Source organism: Schistocerca cancellata, chromosome 10 (assembly GCF_023864275.1).
Source record: "Schistocerca cancellata isolate TAMUIC-IGC-003103 chromosome 10, iqSchCanc2.1, whole genome shotgun sequence".
NCBI classification, from domain to species: domain Eukaryota; kingdom Metazoa; phylum Arthropoda; class Insecta; order Orthoptera; family Acrididae; genus Schistocerca; species Schistocerca cancellata.
In genome coordinates this window covers 120,800,516-120,807,869 of record NC_064635.1, presented here as the reverse complement: position 1 = coordinate 120,807,869, position 7,354 = coordinate 120,800,516, and positions in this window count along the sequence as shown.

Here is a 7,354-nt window from a genome sequence, read left to right as displayed (position 1 = left end):
TGTTGGTCAACAGATGAGGTTGGCCTCTACCTTTTTGTGCTGTACGTGTGCCTTCATGTTTCCACTTCACTATCACATTGGAAACGGTGGACCTAGGCATATTTAGGACTGTGGAAATCTCCTCTACAGACATATGAAACAAGTGACACCCAATCACCTGACTACATTTGAAGTCTGTGAGTTCCATGAAGCACCCCATTCTGCTCTCTCATTCTCTAATGACTACCAAGATCGCTAATATGGAGTACCTGTTGGTAGGTGGCAGCACAATGCACCTAATATGTACAAATGTCTGCTTGTGCCTGTATATGTGTGGATGGATATGTGTGTGTGTGCGCGCGCGAGTGTATACCTGTCCTTTTTTCCCCCTAAGGTAAGTCTTTCCGCTCCCGGGATTGGAATGACTCCTTACCCTCTCCCTTAAAACCCAAATCCTTTTGTCTTTCCCTCTCCTTCCCTCTTTCCTGACGAGGCAACCGTTGGTTGCGAAAGCTAGAATTTTGTGTGTATGTTTGTGTTTGTTTGCGTGTCTATCGACCTGCCAGCGCTTTTGTTTTGTAAGTCTCATCATCTTTCTTTTTAGATAATATGAAAAACATATTTTTTTGAGGTATCCGGATACTTTTGATCACATAGAGTATATATTTTACTTGCATCTGACTTTTATTCAGTTTTGTATTCAGGTTTCACTCTGCCGTGAAATGTTTCTCATAAGGATAAAAAGATCACTGGGATTCATAGTCACACATTCTGTCCTTTTGTTTGGGGACACTATATATGCTTTCATCTAATCTCATTTAACTTATGAAAATATCCTATGGGGCGACTCTTTTGGTGAACAAACAGTATGAGGCAAAAAAAGGCAGTGGAAACAATTAAAGTCATTCTACTTTCAGTCATTCCAACCATGTTCAAAAGAGCTACAAATAATGACTGCACATTCCCTCTATATTAAAGCCAGTTTTTTTTTTTAAACAGCCAGAGACTTTAACTTACAGACATCCTGCTCACAGTTAAGGAACAAGGAAGATAAATAATAATAGATTAAGTAAGTCCCACAACAGTTTCAAATATACTAGCGGAAGTTTTATAAGACTGAGGGTATAGCCAACCAATGCATAATGTCATAGCTAAATACCTGTGTTTTTGAAGTAGAATAATTCTATAATAGTGTAGTATCACAAACCAAACAATTAATTTATAATGTAAAATATAAATGGAATGTGTAATTTTTAATCTAAAGTATACATATAAAAACTCATACCTTCTACATAATCAATGGTTGAAGTATAAATTAAAAAAAAAATTAAATATATCATCCTTTTTGCTATTCCATTTCCTTCCTTCTTTTCTGTGCATCCAATTGTCACCATCTTTGACTACTACAGAACTCATCCGTTGGTTCTCTCACTTCATTGTTAACTGTACTATTTGCTGTTCGATATGCTGATTACAAATTATTTTAGTCTTACTGCCATTCTACACCTACATACATACTCTGCAAGCCACCATATGATGCATGTCAGAGGGTATCTTGTACCATTGCTAGTCATTCCCTTCCCTGTTCCATTCAGAAACGCACTGAGGGAAAGACAACTGTACACCTGCATCTGTACGAGCACCAGTTTCTCTTATCTTGCCCCCACGGCTCTAATGCGAGATGTTTGCTGGAGGCAGATGAATTATTCTGCAATACATCATAAGTGCTGGTTCTATATACTATGTCAATAGTATTAAACTGGTAACATATTCCTAATGTTCTCCAAAACTCTTTTCATTTGGTCACAAACCAGTTTCAGCTGTCTAGACCACTGTCAGGTGACAATTGAATTGTGCAAATACAAATAAAATGATGGGCGACTTATGCAGGCATTCCTTAAATGGAATATATACAATGATGACATACACAGTATTTATAAAGGAAAGTATTTTTGTGCAGATATGTTACTGTATGTTCAACAACAGATGAATAATAATGTTGAATTTACAATAATAATCTAACTTTTGTATTACTAAAACATAATTTTACAGAGGAGAGAACTGAAATTGTGCCATATGTTTATTGATTTCCAGCAGATTCATCTTTTTTGCCCTTCTTCACGGGATGTAAAACTTCATAATCTACATAATATGGAAGGTTTTCTGTTAATAGATGTTCAGCAGAAGTTAATCTCCCTTCCTTAATCTCCAGCTTCTCTTATCTTCAGATAACTTAGTTGCCACAGCTCTGCCTGACTGATGATCATATACAAGGGGCGTTTGAAAAGTACGTGCAAAAATAAAAACTACTTACGTGTTTGAGGTAAACCTTTTTTATTTTTCGACATAGTCTCCTTTTAGGCTTATACATTTCATCCAATGCTGTTCTAATTTGTTGATCCCTTCCGAATAATACAAATTGTCCAAGTCTGCAAAATAGCTGTAAGTTGCTGCAATCACCTCCTCATTTGAATAAAATCTTTGTCCCACCAGCCGTTTCTTCAAATTGGGGAACAAATAGAAGCCCAAGGGAGCTAAGTCTGGAGAATAGGGGGTGGAGTGGGGGGGGGGGGGGGGGGTGAAACGAGTTTGAATCCTATTTCCATTAATTTTGCGATCACAACTGCTGACGTGTGTGCCGGTGCATTGTCGTGATGGAAAAGGACATTTTTGCAGTCCAATTGCCAGCGTTTTTCTTGTAGCTCGGTTTTCAAATGGTCCAATAACAATGAATAATAAGCACCTGTAATAGTTTTACCCTTTTCCAGATAGTCAATGAGGATTATCTCTTGCGAATCCCAAAAGACAGTTGCCATAACCTTTCTGGCCAAAGGACTAGTCTTCGCCTTTTTTGGTGCAGATTCTCCCTTGGTAACCCATTGTTTAGATTGTTGCTTGGTCTCGGGAGTATAGTAATGTATCCATGTTTTTGACAAAACGACGCTTAAAGTCCTGCGGATTCTTCCGGATCAGCTGCAAACAATCCTTGCAACACTTCACACGATTCCGTTTTTGGTCAAGCATGAGCAATCGAGGAATCTCACGCACCTGAACTCTTCTGTCATCCATCACCATGTCATGGATTTTATCAATGGTTTCTGGAGTCTTAACCTCCACAGGGCGTCCAGAACGTTCAGCATCACTTGTGGCCATATGGCCACTCCAAAAATTTTGAAACGACTTATAAACTGTTCCAATCGAAGATGCAGAGTAACCATAATGTTTATCAAGCTTCTCTTTAGTCTCCTGAGGCGTTTTGCCTTTCGTAAAGTAATGTTTAATCACCACACGGAATACTTTGTCGTCCATTTTTGACAATCACTTGACTTCCTTGATTCACACGAATGCCAAACACAAAGAAATACACCAATATGGCTGAAACTTGGTGTGCATTCTTTCCAAAGATGCTACTACCTAAACATGACCTTGATACACACTGGTGGTGCCATCTCTCAGACTTTGCATGGTCTTTTCAAACGCCCCTCGTACTTTTGTAATTTTATACTCAACTCTCTATGCCAGAGATTGAAATCTATATTGTGAATCATTAGTGTTTCCAGTTTAATAGTGTTATATTCTGCCAGCTCCCAGCAGAGAATTCAGTTAAGTTTGGCCAATAGTGATTCACGAAAAAATGTCTTCTTACCTCCAGCGACTTCCATTTTGTGGGAGGTCATCTACAAATATTCAGTAGACATATATTTAAAACATGTGGTCACATAACATCAATAACATTAGGAATGTACCAGAAAATGTTGGAAAGATGACAGAAAAAAAGACATTAATTAGAAATGTTGCCTAAATGAAAATGGGATAATATTACAGATTTTCTATTTAGTTTTACCACTTACTGTTAGATGTTTTGTCATCCTTTACGAGGACTTTCTTGTATTTATTTTATTCCCATGCCTCTTCAGGTTCCAGTATTATGTAGCATTAAAATGGAAGAGTCGGTGGTTTGCACAAGGGCTCATAATGAAGTTCTAATAATCACTTTGAAAAAATAAAGTTACATTTTTTGTTTTGTTTTGTTTATTTGCAGGCACATGTCTGCATTCCTAATTCCTGTACCACACTACTGTAGCATGCAGCCAGAGGACCCAAAATAGTACAGCGCAGCCCAGCAGTTAGATGGAGTGTTGTGCAATATTTCATTTGTAATAGCACCAAAAATTCTGCGGCTATGCGGCCCCATACAGACAGCAGAGAAATCATATGGACTGGTATACAGCTACAACATTTCTGCTGCTGCCAAAAACTAATTATACCACGGTACTACACTTTGTAGAGGTTGGTTGCCCTCTACAGTGGATGGTGGAACTGGATTGCCTGAACAAATGACACTCTATGGTTCCAGAGGCCTTTTCAAGTCTCTAACGTCTATGATGTGTATATGCAGACTGAAGCGACAAATGAAAATTTGTACCAAAGCCAGGATTCAAACCCCGGTCTCCTCCACATAAGGCAGGTGAGATAACTATTACACCTCCCTGGCACAGTGGGTTTGCATATCCACACAGACTACTGAACAGTCTACTCCTTCCTCAATCCAAAATCCTATTCATGTCTCACCCAACTGGTGCAGTACCACCTTTTTCCCATTCCATTTTTCTTGTAGCACAAATGTTTACATGTAAGAAGCACAAGTGATTTATTTGGCTCAAAGACTCATTATGACTGAAGAGACAGACTACCTCTTGACTTGTGATATAAAGACTCAGTGGATATAACGTGGGACATTACGTGCACAGCGGAGTTAGTAATTATCAGCATTGTTGTAAGCTGCTATTTTGAATACCAAATGTAATTTGATGAATTATGGTATCATTTCATCTCAAACAAGGGGATGGCATATAATGAAATGTAGCTAGGAAAATCATGTATGGGAAAATATAATTTCACAAATGGAAATAGTGCATTCAATTCTTTGGTTTTTTAACTTCTGTCTTGTCTGTGGCTTGGAACAATATTTGGTTGTTTGTAACTCCTAGGGAACTTTGTATCCTGGGAAATCAGTAGAGCCTGCACCACATTCATTTACATTCTATTTTAAGTGATTAAATTCTGGATTTAATCAAAATTGATACACAACTTGTACATTGATTCCCATGCTGCAGGGTGAGCACATCATAGCACCCAAGACGGCTTCCCCATGGCGTATGACTGCACCTCTGGTTATTTTAAGAATTATCAGAGTCGACGATCACCAGACTTCTGCAGAGTCACAGAGATTTTATTCCAGGTGGTGAGGGTTGGGTTGTTTGGGGAAGGAGACCAGACAGCGAGGTCATCGGTCTCATCGGATTAGGGAAGGATGGGGAAGGAAGCCGGCTGTGCCCTTTGAAAGGAACCATCTCGGCATTTGCCTGGAGTGATTTAGGGAAATCACGGAAAACCTAAATCAGGATGGGCGGACGCGGGATTGAACCGTCGTCCTCCCGAATGCGAGTCCAGTGTCTAACCACTGCGCCACCTCGCTCGGTCCCAGGTGGTGACTTCGGCAACAGGCATCAGACAGAGTATGACTAACTTCTAATCATTTTGTTTTATAGACTTGAGAATTCAATATAACAACAAAATTTCTACCTGGAAGTGTGGGAGATAATTGCATAAAAATATTGGGGAAGTGACTTCTCTCGCTATAAGTTTACATTCAAGTAACTAGGTATTATTCAGTTATTTCAAATTTCAAGGGAACAGAAGTTAAATCGGTATTCCCCCTAAACTCGAACAGCTCTGCATAGGCTCTCCAGCTGTATCGGAATAACACCTTTGCATCAAATGAAACGGGGCATCCTGTCTGAAACTCAGGCATAGGTGTTTTAATGAAATGGAGCTATATGGAATGGCAGAGGTCATTTGGCCCGTAGAATACCACAACAGGCAGGTAGCAGTGAGCGGATGCCTAGTAGTCATTTGACGGATTATCACGAAAACATATTTCTTCAAACATTCATTTATTGCTCAGCAAATGACAGCAGTCGTGGCAATGCTCAGAAAACCCAGCACCTGCAGGATGTAAGCTGTATACGGCCAGCGAAGAGGTGTGGTGTCAGCAGGTGGCCGGCAGTTCACAGTATCGCACGACCGATGTAACTACGACGACAGTAACTCGGCAACGATACTGACTCCAGCAACTGGCGGAAGGCACAGTGCAGCCCAGAGTCATCCTGGCTGCACAGGATGGGGCGTGCCGAGGTGCACGGAATCACACTATGGACCCAGCGTGCGAGAGGTGACAGCAGTGTCTCCCTGCCCAAGTAGAGACAGGCAGCAAGGAGTCTGCCTGCATGGGTGACAGTGGGCGAGTGGTTGTTCAGCCCTGGGTTCAACTGTAGACTACCAGAGCAGGAGGTCAGCATCAGCTGACAGGGGACTGTCAGTCCCAGGCACGAAGTCAGCAACGTCAGACCCAGTGTGAATGGCAGGGTCACAGCTATAGTCGAGACGGCGTAAGAAGATCCCCGACAGCTCACAGTGTTGTTGCCAGCTTTCGACTGAAGCACCACTGGCTGCAGGCACAACTGGCAGCCAAAGACAGAGTCCTGATAACACTGATGTGTTGCCATAGAGATGTTTGCAAGATCACATTTATACATTATCGGTCGAGGTGGCCACGTGAAGCTGCCGTCCGAAGCCCGATGCGACTGACAGGAATCGACTTATGTTGATTCCACTATAGCAGCACCAGAGTCCAGAGGCACTGGACCCACGTGCACTCTTAGACTGTCGTAGGTGTCCCTTCGAGCTGGTGGCTGGCAGATTGCAACACCTCTGTCTAGAAATGAGTAGAATTAATGGGAGCTTCCCTTGTTCCTATATGATAAAGCATCAGTTCCTATCACATAAGCCACAACAAAGCCATGGCTTGCGTGTGAAGTGATCTGGTAACTCGTGCCACAGGGGCTCTACTTTTCTGCTGTGTCAACGGTATTATACTTTGGCCCTCTGCTCGACTGCAGCACGCAATAATCATCCTAATGCCATGGTTACAATACTTGTTGTGTCAGCTGATAGCCACTGATGTAACTGCCTGGCCAGCCTGAACTGACCTGCTTCCACAGCCTCTCACATTAGCCATGGGAGCAGTGGCACCAGCTGAAGCACTCCATTGGTTGGGCCAAAAAAATTTAGTTTTGTATCAGTAAATGTATTACAGAATTCTGTTGATAATTCATATATTTCACAATATATTACATCAAAGAAAACGTATAGAGAAACAGAAATAAACACAACAGCGCCCTTCTTATGCACAGTAATTGATTGATATATTCCTAGAGAACATGATAGAAAGCATTTGTATAATAGAGAGAGAAAGAGAGAGAGAGAGAGAGAGAGAGAGTATGGGGGGGGGGGGGGGAGGTTGATTTAGCTA